Source organism: Electrona antarctica (assembly GCF_951216825.1).
Source record: "Electrona antarctica genome assembly, contig: scaffold_33, whole genome shotgun sequence".
Classification (NCBI taxonomy): Eukaryota; Metazoa; Chordata; class Actinopteri; order Myctophiformes; family Myctophidae; genus Electrona; species Electrona antarctica.
In genome coordinates, this window is record NW_027638147.1 from 84,088 (window position 1) to 102,601 (window position 18,514).

Sequence of the window (18,514 nt, forward strand, 5' to 3'; positions counted from 1 at the left end):
AGATGAATAGAAAATATAAACATACATGGATATGGAGGGGGTGCAAATTATTACAGGCAGTTGATGCTGTCAAAATGACAAAAACACACTTTGTGTTTGAAAAAGACACTCGTGCTTTCTAAGGTGTGATTTGGGGCCCCAAGGATGAATACAAAATGAATATCAACATCCTAATACTGTCCAATAATTAGACAGGGAGGGGTGTAAATTATGAATGAATGGGACCCGAATGGAAACAAGACCGCAAGGTCTTTCTTCGGTGCTATCCTGACTGTGATGACTGTACCCCTGTACTTTTTGCATTTTATTGTCTAAACTAGAAAAAAGTGCCCCTCGGGGCACAGGTCTCAACCAGGGCAGGTCAGGTGGCGCTATAATAGGCCAATGTGAAAAGGGTGACATTTCTTCTTATGCCTTGGATGGCAATAGGATGATTTGAGGCATTTTGTTCCAAAAAATGTGTTTTGCAAAAATCCACCTGTTGGTGGCGCTATAACAGGCCAATGTGAAAAGTGTGGGATATATTCCTCAGCCTAGTAGGACAGTCATTGAAAGATTTCACGCAAAGTGTCATGATTTGAGGCTTTTTGTTCCAAACGGGCCAATCCTGCAAACTTTCAAAGCCAATGTTAGCCAATTAGGATGGAATCTGAAATATCGGACAGATCCGTCTTGAACACATGACTATAGAGATAGTGTGTAACGATTTGCGGGATGTTTGGACAGAATCTGGAGGAGTTATATCAAAACATGTGTTTTTCAAAAGTCGGCCTCCTGGTGGCGCTATGACAGGTCGTTCTGGAAAATTTGGGGCAGAGGTTCATCGTTGGCATCCAGGGAGTGTGTGTGCAAAATTTGGCATCGACCGAGTTAACGGTGCCGGAGATTAGCTGTACACAGACGGAGGGATGGACGGACGGATGCAAGCACACACACTCACTCACTCCCGCACTCACACACACACACACACGGACGGACGGAGTGCAAAACATACTCTCTCCTCATGCCTTCGGCCTGGTGGAGACAAAAAATGTCAATCAATCAATCAATCAATGACAGGCCTCTGCTGTTAAAATATGACTCCCCAGTCAAAAATATCTGTGTTTTAAATTGACACTAGTGCTTATTGCCTCCACCAGGCCGAAGGCACTCCGTCTGTCTGTGTGTGTGTGTGTGTGTGTGTGTGTGTGTGTGTGTGTGTGTGTGTGTGTGTGTGTGTGTGTGTGTGTGTGTGTGTGTGTGTGTGTGTGTGCGTGCGCGCGCGTGCGTGCGTGCGTGCGTGAGATGGACGAAAACGTAAAAGAGCAAGAGCGTGTGATTTTTGAGTCTCCAGTGATGTTGTGATGATGTCTGGGCCAGCATTTTTGCATTGAAGATCCATCGGTGGTAGTTTCTGCATCATCGAGCACCACACATTATTTGAATGTCACATGCAGGCCTATTTTAGACTAAACTAGAGGGAGGCGAAAAAAATAATGTGTTCGCTGAGGTTATCCAACTAAGGACAAAGTTTGCATAAAGAATATACTGTACATTTCCATGAATCCAATGCAATATGAAAATCCTCTTTAGTGCAGGTGTGCAACAAACAAACATTAGTGGAAGGAGGAGCAGGGAAACGAATAGTTAGAGAAGGCAAAGCACAGAGTTCATCATTTGGAGGATCTGCTCTCATCAGGAAGAAAGTGACCGTCGGACGAAGAGACTTCACCAAAACACCAACTCAGAGATCTGAGACACTCTGCTGGCATCAAAAGGTGATATCCCTTTAACATTGTTTTCATTAGAATAGTTGTTGTTTTCAGAAGAACATTGAGAATAGTTGTTAAAAATGTTAACTTGTGTCTAGGAATGTGCCGGAGACATTTTGGCCAATATCGATATCCGATATAATTAATTGCTGTTATGGCCGATAACCGATATTACCGATGTCGATATGATCTCATTCTGTATTTAAAAAATATATAATAATTTTGTCCATTCTGAAAAATACATGTAACAGGGTGTCTGCACCGCAGGCTTAGGCAAGTCAGATTTAACTTTAATACCTTTATATTTAATATTGTGAGCTTGTAGATCTGTTCAAGCTGTTACTTTGGGCTTCTTTATCTGTAAAGACTAAAGACAGACCTATTAATCGGACAGATTAAGTCTGATTGATTTATCGAACCGATGCCGATTCATCTAAAAACAACTCAAATCGGCCGATACCGATGTGTTTGCCAATTAATCTCCCATCACTACTTGTGTCAAGGATGAATACAAAATGAATATCAACATCCTAATACTGTCCAATAATTAGACAGGGAGGGGTGTAAATTATGAATGAATGGGACCCGAATGGAAACAAGACCGCAAGGTCTTTCTTCGGTGCTATCCTGACTGTGATGACTGTACCCCTGTACTTTTTGCATTTTATTGTCTAAACTAGAAAAAAGTGCCCCTCGGGGCACAGGTCTCAACCAGGGCAGGTCAGGTGGCGCTATAATAGGCCAATGTGAAAAGGGTGACATTTCTTCTTATGCCTTGGATGGCAATAGGATGATTTGAGGCATTTTGTTCCAAAAAATGTGTTTTGCAAAAATCCACCTGTTGGTGGCGCTATAACAGGCCAATGTGAAAAGGGTGGGATATATTCCTCAGCCTAGTAGGACAGTCATTGAAAGATTTCGTCATTGTTATATCAGGTCAACTGTGCTCAAATCCATCTTCTGTCTTGGTTACAGGACACACACAGAGCCTGAAGATGAACGACACACTGGCGAATGGCACCAACTCCTCCGTCTCCTCCGCATCCTCATTTCTGGCCCTACAGATTACTATCGGCTCTATCAATCTCCTGGGTCTCCCCATCAACAGCTACGTTCTGTGGCTGATACTGAGTTGAGCTGGTGGGACGATCGCCTCCGAGTTCTTCTATCTCAACCTGATTGTATCTGTGATCCTCTCTACCTTGGCCGAGTCAGCTTGTTAACTGTTATATTCGGTAGTACGGTGTATCCTCACTACTTCTTGTTGGGCTTTTGGGTGGTGTGCATTTCTGTGGTGTGTTTCTGCTGCCTCTCGGTCCTCAGAGCTCTGAAACAGCCTGGACCAGGAGAAGGACAGAGGGACAGTGGGGAGGGAAACGACCTGAAGAGAAGAGCTTTTAGAATCATTCTGATCAGCTTGGTGGTAATGTCAGTGGCTATAAAGAGCTGTATTCCCATTGTTGTGTTTACACTACTGAAATATTCCAACATAGTTGCTAATGCCATCGTATATATCATCACATACTGTATAGTATCCATGATTTCAGCGTTTGTTCATCCATTGCTCTACCTCCACAAAGCTGGGAAACTGCCATGCTTCAAGGGGCTCTGAAAGCAGGTCAAACAGGATAGATCTATAATGCTGCGTTCACACTGGCAGATGCAAAAGATGCGAAGATGCAAAGATCACAGCATAATTGGATGTGTTGTTGCTTTGTAAAATATGTTGCTCACACGGTCGTTGACATCATCCAGCGTGCGTCCGTAGTGACGTGTGTCATTGCAGCTACAGTCGCAGCTTTGTAGCTTTGCATCTGGAAGTTGAACCCAGCTCAGCTTAAATTTGTAGCTTTTGCAGCAGCCACAGACGTCAGATGCATCTTTGTATCTTCATGCTGGCTTCCATTGCCAATGAATGGTAGACTGTATCTTTGCATCTGCCCGTGTGAACGCAGCATTACCAGACCTGTGTGATACTAGGCTCTAATCCTACAAATGTAATCCAAATCTGCCACTGTGTCAGAGAAACCTATGTTATTTCATTTATTCAGCTATTTGATATGTTGTTGTTTTTTTAATTACTCGTGGTAATTAGAGATGTTGACAATTACTAGCATATGTAGATTTTTTTCTTTTAATGGAAAAGCATTGTTTCTCAGGTGAAATCCCCCCCCCCCCGATACTAGAAACTACCATCACTGCATCAAAAGTAAGAACAACAAACTATAGGCTATTATAGAACCAGTCAAATATTGGAGAAATTGGCAAATAATATAAGAAAGAGGCAAAGATTGTGAACATAGCTGATCTGCATGCTCATAACGAGCTTGTAAATCAGCTGTTATCACAACATGTATCTGCGTAACCAGTTCAAATAGGATTATTTTGGGGAGTCGTGGCCTGAAAAGGTTGAGAACCACTGGTCTAAATTATATGACCTGTTCATGAACTATTTTTATTAATACATTAATTTGGGTTATTCATAAAATGGAACATGACGCATGTGTGACAGATGTGTGATACCCACTGTCTGTAATATGACCTGTTCATGAACTACTTTTAATTCATCTGTTTTTCATCATCACTCATAATGTGTCACTGATGGAACATGAACCATTGATGGAAAATAAAAGTCTAGTGAAGAAACTTTGGTTGCTGTGTATTGACTTTAAACGTACAGAACCAAACATAGTCCACAATCAGAGTCTACAAGTTGAATAGGCCTACTACGTTGAAATGGGCCATCAAGTCACACACCCCCCCACAGGAGGTGAGGGGGTGTCGGGTGGGTCACAACAATGCATTCCATTCCAAGACTGCCACCTACAACAGACATCTCCCCTCTCTCTCTCTCTTCCTCCCCCCCTCTCCCCCCCTCACCGCGCCCATGCACGCGCCCATGCACGCGCCCATGCACGTGCGTAGGCACTTGCGTTGCCTACGCACGCACGCATGCATGCACGCAGTCACTTGCGTTGCCGTTGTGCGCTTGCGCACTCCGTCTCCCTGTGATCTTTATTGTCTTTTATATACCTGCTCTTATTCTGAAATGCCAAGCGCTTAACAGGAAGTGCCTATTAACATTGTGTATATATTGGCTGAATAAACGTCTGGCTTCAGCTGTGTTGACACTGAAGGAGTGGATGTGAGCTGCTGCCTACTCGTCTCATTATTTCCTCCGTATATCAGACTAGCTCCTAGGCTGTCTAGATTCTTCCTACACTGCAATGGTAGCTCTGCTAACATAGGCCTAATGTATTTTATAGTGATATATGTGGTAAGCACATGTGAGCATTTTTTAATTAAAACCTGTGAACAAAATATTGTGTCATAAGTTCTTAAATTGTAGAGCCCATGGGCCTTCTTCTCTTCATAGTACTGGTCAATTTTATTAACACATTTCACATTATAATTATGTTAGTGAAATGGGTACGGAGACATGGGAAGACCCCTGTTACTGAACAAACAATATAACAATGATTACTAGAGCTATTTTAACAAAACATATCCCTTACAAGGATAATAATACTAATAAGTTCTGTGTCATAGACCTATTTCTGTATTTCTGTTGAAACTCAGAGTCAAAGAGGTGTAAAATGGTCTCAGTTCATCCATAATATGATCATTAACAGGTGATCTGTCCAATGCCAGACAACCAGTGACAATACAGTTGTTGCTGTTATTGTGTCTCTGTTGTTAATAACAATGTAATGATGGATATAGGATATGATTATTATAAGGATAATGACTTATCCTGATTTATCCTGACTTATCCTGGTCATGAATTAATAATGCCTTATTACACTATGGACACATGTTTCTGCACACAGGCCTACACATTACACAATGGGATTTCACTGTAAATATAGATAAGCGATTAAATGAGAACAATAGAGCACAATTGACTATGAGACTTTGAGGATTTGACAATATACTAATTTGTTGTTAGGCCTTGACCAGTCCTGTACAGAAACCCTACCACTGTCTTCTAAAGTCCACTACGCCATCTCCCGCCTACAGAGGGTCCTGTATTTAAATCCCTAAACGGCCTTGCCCCTTCCTATATTTCTGAACTAATAACTGCTCCCCCTACCACCAGGACACTCAGATCCTCCACTCTCAAACTCATTGCAGTCCCCCCTTCAAATCTGAAAAGAAAAGGTGATCGGTCTGTAGCTGGACCTTTATACACTTTGGAATAATCTTCCACACAGATTTTGGACCATTTTAGTCTGGCTTTTAATACAGTGTGACGTTTATTGTTGTTCATTGTTTTTGTTGTTATGTTGTTTGTTTGTTCTACTATTGCACTGTGATAGACTACGGTCTACCTGTTCTCTGGAAAGCACTTTGGGTCAACTGCTGTTGTTTTTAAATGTGCTATATAAATAAAATTGACTTGACTTGACTAAAGTCGGGGTGTGCGTACAGGGTGTGCGGTATTTTACTTGTAAAAGACAAGATGTGAAGGCTTGTGTACTAATTATGAAGACTGTTTGCAATCATTTTAGGCGCTGGGTGGCAGTTTGTGTTTTGGAAGACAAATAGTATTTTGGAAAAACAAAAATAGCTGTTCTGACTGAATGGTTCAGTCGGTTTTCGCGAAACGCGGTAATCTGGTAGAGGGCCATGCCAAACGGTGAATATGCGAAGCCCAAGATGATTGGCCAAATGGTGGCGCTATAGCACTCAATTGATGCAAAACTTACAAACTTGCAAACTTTGAACGTGCATATCTCATGAACCAATTGACCGTTGGCAATGACACTTTGATACACATATGTGTCTCCTCGTGCCGAACAACTATCGTGTTCTGACTTTTGACCTCTGACCTTTAGATCACCCGCCATTTTTAATTATATGAAAAACAGTTCAAATGTAACTCCTCCCAGAATCTTTGCTCAAAATGCACGAAAACTTCTACACGTGAACTTTGGACCTATACGGACAAATAATCGTAGCACATTTTTGTTAAGTGAAAAAACTGAAGTTTTTATGAGCCAATGAAAATCGCGCACGCACACACACACACACACACACACACACACACACACACACTAAAGTTTGAGTACTTATGCTGAACTAACACTGAATGATTTTCCTGTTAACAATGGAGTAACAGATTGTCTCTGTCTAGCTCAGTCAGTAGAGATCTCACCCTTGGACCACAAGATTGTTGGTTCAAATCCAGGTACCAACAACTCAGCCTGTGAGTCTCATTTGTGCATATTGTTGAACGCCCTGTGGGCCATATCAGTGAGATCAATAACTTTAAAGACTGGTGTGATAATAGCCACCTTATGTTAAACTCCACAAAAACTAAAGAGATGATCTTCGATCCAAATCCATGGTTATGAACGATTGTCTGCCGAACACACACACGCATGCAGCCACGCAGGCAGGCAGGCAGGCAGGCAGGCAGGCAGGCAGGCAGGCAGGCACTTTAACTGTGCGTGATAACACACTGTAGTAATGGATAAAGACATGCCCAAAATGAGGACACACCTTCTTGTTACCAAATCATTTAATGGTTTTACTGTTTACAATGTTGTCACTGATTGTCTCTGTGTAGCTCAATCAGTAGAGCTCCCGCCTTTGGTCCACAAGGTTGTGAGTTCAAATCCCGGTACCGACAACTCAGCTCGTCAGTCTCATTTGTGCATGTTGTTCTTATTGCGCATTGTTCTTCTTCTATCTTGGTCCCGCTTTATCGCTGCTTGCAGCTATATTTATAATTAATATCCACTTATTCAATATTGTTAGACTATACATATATTATCCAGATAGCCAGATACTCTATATTGGATATAGATAGATTCATATATTAAATATGAAGCTTACAAAGCAATCTCACAGTTAGCAGTTTATTTCTAGAATGTTGCATAGAGCATGACCTGGGGGAGGAGTCAGAGAGGGGTGGAGCACATGCAGCAGTTTGTTAGGTTGAGATTGGTGGCTGATGACTGTATTGTTCCACTCTTTGGCCAATCAACACCAAGCAGTTAGTGGTTCCACCTCAGGCTCTCCAGTATAAGAAGAGTTTGTAGTTGTTCTCCACAACTCCTCCAGGATATCTATACTTTCTGAACACATCTGACTGTGGACTCCAGACTTCAGCTGAAGATGAACTCTCTCAACACACCCAAGGATCATCAAGACCTCTGTAAGTTACTTACTGTGTCTATATGGATATACAGCATGCCATAAGGATGTTCTTTTTATCTAGTAATTTGTTTGTTTTGATTTATTTTAGCATTGACTACCCGTTGTCATGTTTTTTCTAAAATATAAAATGATTGTAGAATCGAATTATAAATGGATGCTAAATTGATAATAGGGTACATTAACTTAACACTATAGGTCTTGCTATTTGTGACGATTTGATCGAAGGACTGCCATTGGATTGTTTTGAATTTTCGTTTTTTCATGTCATATGAAAGCAGGGAATCATAGCTTCAAATTGACATTGGTTGTTCAGTTTGACCCACCAGTTTTGGAGATATGGCTTATAGAGAAATGTCTTGCAGGAGTAGTGGAAAAAAGACCAAGCAGAGAAAATGGACTTCTAAGCTTTAGTTCAGTGATCTGTGACTTTAGGGGGCACTGTTTTCCCTTCATTCCTCCATTAGTCAACCAGCAGTGTTGCCATGTCTGCTTATTATAATTAGTTGGCCTTGTTTCTAAAGAAAAATAATGCATAGGCCTACTGTACCAATTTTATAATAATTTATAACCTGTTAATAAAAATGTATTTGACAAAAATAAAGTGTAGTTGATCATTTGGGCTTGTTTTTAAAGTGTAGTTGATTATGGAGAGTTGGTAACCAAGTGGACCCTTATTAGATCTTTAACTATCAAGTGTAAAAAGAAACCTTAAAAGGTCAATTTTGTTTAATTTTACACTCAAGATATACATACTTGTTAAACATCTGCATTACTTAATTTACAATAAGTCTACACAATTAGAGAATGTTTTTAATTGGGCTACTGTATTTATTTGGCATTTTGTAGTATGAAAAAGGGAAAATAACAGTGGCAGATAAATTAGGCCTATGTAAATGTTCCAGCTGAGTACAAATAAAAGAGCTATATGAATGCAAAAAAAACAGTAACCAACAGACAACAGGACAGTTTGCTCTCAAACTCTCCCAGCACAAATTGTGCCCTCTTGGCTCTTCTCTTAATTCCTGTTTCATTAGCCTGTTATTATTATTATTTGTCTGCAGACCCCCATCTGAAAATCATTTATGCCAGACACAAGATGTGTTGTTTGTATGCATATAGATCGGCTATTTGTTGTCGGTACCGGGATTTGAACTTATTTTGGGCTTGTTTTCATATACCGGGTTGCTTATTTCTTTCGCAGAAACTGGCAACCCCGCAACGATAGTCGTTAGCTACATTTAGCTAATATATTGATATCAATCCTGTAGCTAAAACAAGTACATTATCGCGCTATATTACATATCGATGCGATCTGCGTTATTATGACCTTAATTTTCATGGCAGGTACATTCCAAAGCAACTAATAATAACCACGTTATGGTGACATAATGTTACAATGTTTACATTACATTCATTCGAGTCTTCTTCTTCTGCTATTGGAAATAGGAAGCCATTTCCGCATTTTCCATTGTTGTGGTCACCAGTGCCCCCAGCTGGAACATTAGCATGAATTAGCTTTAGGCGGACCAAAATAAACACACTTTTTACGTTGTTAATACTTCTTTCTCTGCTAGCCAGTTAGTAAAAGACTAGTATTATCTTCCAAAACGATTGTGTACAAAAAGGCGGATTGTAGCGGAATTTGAATACTTTAGCAGGGAAGCCGTATGTCTAGTTAGCATTGGTTAACCCAATGGTTATAACATTAGACATAGTGACATGTTTAAGCATTTATTTCATATTTATATGTCTATCAGCTCTGACATTTATTTCAGACCTGCTCTAACATGACATGAATAATAATATAGCTTCAGATTATTTTAGACAGAAAAATAAAAAAGGACAAAGAAAATAGTTTTTCAGCTGTCCTCAACAGTTGCCACCCCCGCGATGGCAGTCCGTACATCGCGTGTGGTCACATTTTAAGTCCAGGAATGCCTCTAAACAACATTTCCTTTGTCTTTGTTTCCAATTCAGTGTTGCATCATCAGTCTGGCTTCCCTGTTCTACCAGAGGTGAATGAACAAAGAAGCTTGGCTAAGCAAAAATGCCACTGCTGTGATCAGTGTGGTAAACGCTTCCCTACAATGTCTAGCCTTAAAACACACCAGACCATTCACACTGGAGAGAAACCCTTTGGATGTGATCAGTGTGGTAAACGCTTCTCTCAGTTGTCTGATCTTAAAAGACACCAGATAATTCACACTGGAGAGAAACCATATGGATGTGATCAGTGTGGGCAACACTTCTCTCAGTTGTCTAACCTTAAAAAACACCAGAGAATTCACACTGGAGAGAAACCCTATGGATGTGATCAATGTGGACAACACTTCTCTCGAATGGACAGCCTTAAAACACACCAGAGAATTCATACTGGAGAGAAACCCTATGGATGTGATCAGTGTGGACAACATTTCTCTCTAATGTCCAGCCTTAAAAGCCACCAGATAATTCACACTGGAGAGAAAGCCTATGGATGTGATCAGTGTGGTAAACGCTTCTCTCGAATGGACAGCCTTAAAACACACCAGAGAATTCACACTGGAGAGAAACCATATGGATGTGATCAGTGTGGGCAACACTTCTCTCAGTTGTCTGACCTTAAAAAACACCAGAGAATTCACACTGGAGAGAAACCCTATGGATGTGATCAATGTGGACAACACTTCTCTCATATGTCAAGCCTTAAAACACACCAGAAAATTCATACTGGAGAGAAACCCTATGGATGTGATCAGTGTGGACAACACTTCTCTATAATGGGAAATCTTAAAACACACCAGAGAATTCACACTGGAGAGAAACCATATGGATGTGATGATTGTGGACAACACTTCTCTCAAATGGCAAACCTTAAAAGCCACCAGAGAATTCACACTGGAGAGAAACCCAAATGATTTTTTGTTGATTTTCTTATTGGACATTTTCAAGACATTTTAAATTAGACACATTGTCTGTGACAGGGAAGAAATTAGCACGTAATCACATTTTGTACATACATGTGTAAGTATGGATGAAATAAAACGTGTTACAAAATACATATTGTGTACCTTCTTATATATTATGGCTACAGCCATTGGTCAAATATATGAAAGGAGTCACAGACGTCCATATACAAGCTTCCCATTGTATTTTCAAACACCATTTTAACCATGTTAGATTAATTGAACATATCCTGACGAAGACCCGAAGGGGTCGAAACGTTGTATCCTCTTCTCCATGAAATAAAAATGCTGAGCTCAAGGCCAGTGTGCGAACTACATCTCCTTTCATCAGATTCATTGAAAACACTGACATTGAGTGATTTTTATTGCTTTTAATTCATTTTTTTATTTTCTAGTTTTTCTACTTCATGAGGCATTTCTGTCTTTTTATTTCCTTTTTTATTTTATATTTGACATTGCACGTTGACATCACAAGATGTATTCTCTCTCTTTCCTACTCAGATCATGCATCTCAAATGGCCAATTCTCTGGTTACCATTTCAGATTTGGCCCATGGGCCTTCTTCTCTTCATAGTACTGGTCAATTTTATTATTAACACATTTCACATTATGAAATAGTAATAATTATGTTAGTGAAATGGGTATGGAGATGTGGGAAGACCTCTGTTACTGAACAAACAATATAGCAATGATTAGTAGAGCTATTTTAACAAAACATATCCCTTACAAGTTACAGCACCTTTAACATTTCACAAAGGATGATAATAAGTTCTGTGTCATAGACCTATTTCTGTAGTTCTGTTGAAACTCAAAGAGGTGTAACATGGTCTCAGTTCATCCATAATGTCATCATTAACAGGTGATCTGTCCAATGCCAGACAACCAGTGACCATTAACACGTTTAATCTCTGCATTTTAATGCATTGCCTATAGTGAATGAAGCATCAGACATCATAATTTAGCCTGTTTACATTTTAACCTGGGGAAAGAATGTGGGGTTTGTTCATTATTTAGCATTTGAAAAAACATTGAATAAAAGTGCAGTCGAACCCTATTAAACGCATGCTCCTCATTCCCTCAGAGCAACACAACCTGAACAATGACTTAAAGTTACAGAAATACAGTTGTTGCTGTTATTGTGTCTCTGTTAATAGCAATGTAATGATGGATATAGGATATGATTATTATACGGATAATGACGTATCCTGATTTATCCTGACTTATCCTGGTCATGAATTAATAATGCCTTACACTATGGACACATGGCCTACACATTACACAATGGAATTTCACTGTAAATATAGATAAGCGATTAAATGAGAACAATAGAACACAATTTGCTATGAGACTTTGAGGATTTGACAATATACTAATTTGTTGTTAGGCCTTGACCAGTCCTGTACAGAAGACCCACCACTGTCTTCTAAAGTCGAAACAAATGAACTTGCATTGCAACTTAGGGTGTGCGGTAGTATAATTTCCAGTCTTTTTTCTGTCTGGTACAGCCCTTAAGTTTTGTGGTGAGGTCAAGTACGTCAAGCCATTATTTAACAAATGACCTATCTGACTATAGGGACATCTACAGGCAACGTAGAATGTGATATGCACAAGCAAACATGATTGTACGTAAGTTTAGTATTGTCATGGTCTGGCCCTCTGCCTGTTTATTCCCCTCTTTCTGTATCTCTCCCTCTGCCCAGTTGTGTCTGTCTTTCCACTTCAGCCACTCCCACTTCCCATTGCAGTCCTAGTTACACACCTGGTTCCACTCTCATCAGCCCAGCCAATTACAAACCTGTGAACTCTGCTACAATCAACCCACCACCTATAAATACTGGACTCCTTGCACAAACTGTCAGAACATAAATCTTTGTCCGGTGCTTCACGTCGTTGTCCCCTGCTCTACCTTGATGTTTTTGGTTTGTCATTTTGACAACAACTATGAAGACATAGAAGACAACAACAAACTACAACAACAAACCCTAGCCCAAACATTTAGACTGTCGTAGATGTTTTTTTCGATTCTGACGAATCTCTCTACGAGAGTTTAAAAGACTAGTCCCTTAAAAAAAGTCTTGTGTTTACGTTTGTGCCTCAAAATCACTCTTACCTTGTACAAATGCAAAATCTAAAATCCGGCGGGTGTTCGGAAAACAATTACACCCGTAGGGACCGTAGTTTTCAATAAAAAAAATAATTTTAATCCACTCCGTCCATACTCCTCCATTGTAAATGCGCAACAGAACATTGGCCGCGCCCCTAGTGGCCAGGGTTCTGTTGCGCATTTACAATGGAGAGAAAACCAAGATGGCCGCCAGATTCCGAGACAGAGTATGGACGGAGTGGATTAAAATATTTTTTTATTGAAAACTACGGTCCCTACGGGTGTAATTGTTTTCCGAACACCCGCCGGACATGTGGGGCAAAACTATTTCGATTTTAGATTTTGCATTTGTACAAGGTAAGAGTGATTCGTCAGAATAAAAAAAAACCTACGAGAGTCTAAATGTTTGGGCTACTGTTTATTATTATTATTGTCATGGCTGGAGTTGTCGGTGAAAAGAGACATTGCTTGGAGCTTCCCATTGTATGAATCAACTAGGGAACTTGGTTATATTTGTACATCATTTGCTGCACATGATCAGTGACATATGTACAGTATGTAGCAGGTGTGGCGCCCTGTATGGGTGTATAAGTGAAATCACTTTAGGCTCTGTGTTAAGCATGGGACTATTGTGTGTTTGTTTGTTAAGCGGTTAAAGCTCTATATTCTGATATACTCATTGTAATAGTGTTTGTTCAGTCACAGGGCTCTCCATGTCTGTGTAATAAACAATGTGAGAAGATTAATAAACAATATCATATAAGATTCAGTGTCCATCCATGATATGGCGTCCTTATACCACTGCTATCAACTCCATCAAGCTCATCCTGGGTCTCCCCTAACCTGACTCCGCCAGATGGGGCAGCAGAGAGTACACTGGGTACTCTCTGCTGCCCCATCTGGCGGAGTCAGGTTAGGTCTCCCCATCAACAGCTACGTTCTGTGGCTGATACTGAGTGGAGCTGGTGGAACGATCGCCTCCGATTTCTTCTATCTCAACCTGATCTTCCCTGGCCTCTGTCTTTTACTTTGCATGGCTCTTCACATGCACATTAATTTTGTTCAGGGTTTTTTCGCATTACTTCTAGTGTTTTTTTCTGGTTCCCTGTTCCATCATTCCAGTGTTGTATCTGTGTGGAGCGTTACATAGCGGTGGTTCACCCCGTGGTGTTTCTCAGGTACAAAGCTAAGCCAACGCAGGGAAGCTGCAGTACCCTCACTAAAAACGCTGGGACAACGCTCCACACGTCCCAAACTCTTCTCCCTTCTGGCTCCAAAACTATGGAATGCACCTTTTCAGACTCCATCATGGCCCGTAGCACTTACCCTACCCCCTTAGATAGCACTTTTGTAGACTTGGATAGCATCTGATACATACTTATAGCATGTTATGTAGACAGCACTAGAATTGCATTGTATGTAGTCTTAGCACTTCATAGTAGCCTACATATGTATACCATAGAATAGTATACATTGACACGATCGTAGACAGGAACACCCACAAATGTCATATCTGGTTTTAGCCCGGGGTAAACAAAATGGTCTTCCCCATAGAGTTATAATAGCGTATGATCCTTTGGATCACATTCAGAGCGATGTGTTGGATGATAAAAATATTGACAGCCAAGAAAAATCTATCAACACTCGCCCTCGGAAAGTTGACTACGTATACGAGACGATTTAGCCATGGTTCACATGGTGCTCGTCTGTCATGGCGGCCATGGATGTTACAATCCTCGTCGGGTGGGTAATAGTACCCGTGTCTTCCGCATTGTTCAATAAAAAGCGTTTTAATCCGATCGGTGACCATTTTATCAGAGTTATAATCAGTGTTGGGTATATTACTTTATATTTGGAATATATTTCTTATTACCTTAATTTGTCAAGTAATATATTGTATTACATATTACTGTCTGAGCAAGAGTAATATATTAATATTACTATTACATATTACTTTTTTTTAAATGCTCAAATCGAACAATTAAATATTTAGTATAATTATAAATTATACATTACGTAGACCAGTGGCGTATCTACAATAAGGCGAGGCCAAACGGCCGCCTAGCCAAATCCATTTGAAAACACGACTGAGAAAAAAAGAGGACAAACACCAGACCTGAGAACTATTAGTGGGGAGCGGAAATACGTAATTCTTTAACTTCTGCAGTTGTCACATAATGTCACAAGACAGAGCCACGGGCAACGAGACAGACAGACAGAAAGTAATACAGAAAGTAATGCAGTAATACAGAAAGATTTTTAGAATATATTACAATTTTTTTGTTAAGTAATGTATTATATTACAAGTTACCGTATTCCGGTAATATATTACGTAATATATTAAGTTACGTAGTGTTAGTTACCCAACACTGGTTATAATGCACCAACCGATAGGGGCGCATGGCCATAAACTGATTAAACAGCTTTGTATTGAACAATACGGAAGATACCGGTACTTATTCCCGCCCTAGCAGAATTGTAACATCTATGGTCCTGGGGTGAGCAGGACCATAGATGGAGAATGTGCGTAAAACACTTCAGTCCAGGCCAGGGCTACCATGAGCTCACAGCGCGCTGTGACGCATTGTTTGTATGTATGTATGTTTATGCTGGGGTCCTGGGGTTCAAGTGGTTTATAGTCAGAGTATCCTTAACTAATTATACTTTATTGCAGCTTCAAGTTGCACAAGCATAACCACCACTGAAATCGGACATCGATCTCCCTCTCCCTCCATGTTACAAAACATTGTGTTACCGCGGCGCACTATAGATATGATCAATTAAACTTAACGTTATATCAAAAACCAACAGCCATTAAGTCATCAATAATGTTTATAGAACACATTGTAGTGAATTCTAAGTAGTTTAGAGACAGTTGGAACTTGGCACGGAGCCATCGTTGTGCGGTCGAAACGAATGGTGTCGGTAGTCTACTTGGAATTCACTAAAACATGTTCTATAAACATCATTGATGAATTAATGGCTTTTTAAAATGTATATATGATATGATAAGTTTCAGTGATCATATCTATAGAAAAGTGTCTCTTACCATATAGCGAATATATCAGTCCATTGTGTTGTGCTGGATCATGCCCATGCAGTCAAGAAAAACATTCCAATCGGCCTCTAGCTTGTTTCATTTTCTAAAGTAGCGTTCCTTGTCGAGTGGCAACAAGGATCTGTGCCTGTGATCTGGCAAGCCATGACGCCTACTTTTAAATTAGTAGTATTTAAAGCATCTGCGTTTGAAAACGCAACCCCCGGCTCCACCCCCCAGCTATATTGACGCCCCTGATGACAAAAGTCGGTGTCTGTGTATATATGTATAGTTTATATGTTTAGTTTCATTATATAGATATTCCACTGTTACGTTCTTAGCTTATGCATGTTTCATGATAACTACTTTTTATGTATGTGATGTATTGACCCCATTTTTTAAGTTGATTTGTTTAACATAATGTGTCACTATAGACTATAGATCAAGCTTGTACATTTTAATTATATACTAAGAAGAACAAAACAGAAAAAACAACCTTTCATAATAGCATTTTGAATATCCATCGTAACTAAATACATAGGCAGTTTGTTTTAGTGTTGAGTAACACAACAATTAATGATATTCTATATTTTTTGTAAAGCACAGACAAACGATTGATTCAACATTTTATTCAGTTTGTAGAATGGTTACAGTTCAACAAAAGTACAGGTCAATACAAAAAACCTGATACGAGGAAAAATAAACAACAAATGGTTTACACCAGGGTCCTCCATTTTTCAATTAATCCGAACATTTAAAGACATACAACTAAAATCGTCTAAATGTAAACTACAGCAAATCTGGGGAATCTGTAACATGGCAGAAGACAGTAGCCTACATTTGGTCTAACTGGATACACCTATACCTAGTCATTTATCTGGAAACTATTGGCTCAGTGAATGAGGAGTAGTACTAAAAATAACAGTCTGTTCAAATTGTATGTTAAGTTTACTTGCAATTCATCTATACATGGAAACATTTGTTTCATCGCCATCCTATTAATCTAGAATTAGCATGCTCATATACATGTAATGCGTTTAAACAGTTTAGCCTTAAACAATTGTTTAAAAAAAACGGGTCAACATGTTACACTTGGTTGTAATGTGGATTCATATGTGTGCGGTCAGGACATTTTCAGTGGCTCAAATTAGTAAAATTCAACACAAGAGTCAACAGTTTAAATCCCGTGTGTACAACCTTGTGAAAGTCTAAATTATTTGAATTACTAAAAAGCTTTTCCACACACATCACAATTATTTGGGTTTCTCACCAGTGTGAACTCTCTGGTGGGTTTTAAGGCTGGACATTTGAGAGAAGTGTTGCCCACACTGATCACATCCATAGGGTTTCTTTCCAGTGTGAATTCTGTGGTGGCCTTTAAGGCTGTCCATTCGAGAGAAGCGTTGGCCACACTGATCACATCCATAGGGTTTCTCTCCAGTATGCATTTTCTGGTGTCTTTTAAGTGTGACAAATTGAGAGAAGTGTTTCCCACACTGATCACATCCATAGGGTTTCTCTCCAGTGTGAATTTTCTGGTGTCTTTTAAGTGTGACAAATTGAGAGAAGTGTTTCCCACACTGATCACATCCATAGGGTTTCTCTCCAGTGTGAATTCTCTTGTGAGTTTTAAGGCTGTCCATTCGAGAGAAGCGTTGTCCACACTGATCACATCCATAGGGTTTCTCTCTGGTGTGAATTCTCTGGTGGTCTTTAAGGTGTGCCATTCTAGAGAAGTGTTGTCCACACTGATCACACCCATAGGGTTTCTCACCTGTATGAATTATCTGGTGTGTTTTAAGGTGTCCCATTGTAGAGAAGTGTTGTCCACACTGATCACATCCATAGGGTTTCTCTCCAGTGTGGATTATTTGGTGTGTTTTAAGGGTGTTCATTTGAGAGAAGTGTTGTCCACACTGATCACATCCATAGGGTTTCTCACCAGTATGAATTCTCTGGTGTGTTTTAAGGTGTCCCATTGTAGAGAAGTGTTGTCCACACTGATCACATCCATAGGGTTTCTCTCCAGTGTGAATTCTCTGGTGTATTTTAAGTCTAGACATTGTAGGGAAGCGTTTACCACACTGATCACAACAGTGGCATTTTTGCTTAGCCAAGCTTCTTCGTTCTTTCACCTCTGGTAGAACAGGGAAGCCAGACTGATGATGCAACACTGAATTGGAAACACAGACAAAGGGAATGTTGTTTAGAGGTAGTTACTTAAGTAGCAAATACGAATTAATTAACACAATAGATGATACCTTCTTTTAAGACAATTCTAATAATAAAACAAATAAACATGACTAGATAAAAAAGCACCTTATTTTATATCCATATAGACACAGTGAGTAACTTACAGAGGTCTTGATCATTGGGTCCTCCCTGTTGAGCAGAATGGTCCGTGGTGCGGTCGAGAGAGTTCATCTTCAGCTGAAGTCTGGAAACAGGAGGAATTGTGGAAAACTAAGAACTACAAACTCTTATACTAGAGAGCCTGAGGTGGAACCACTAA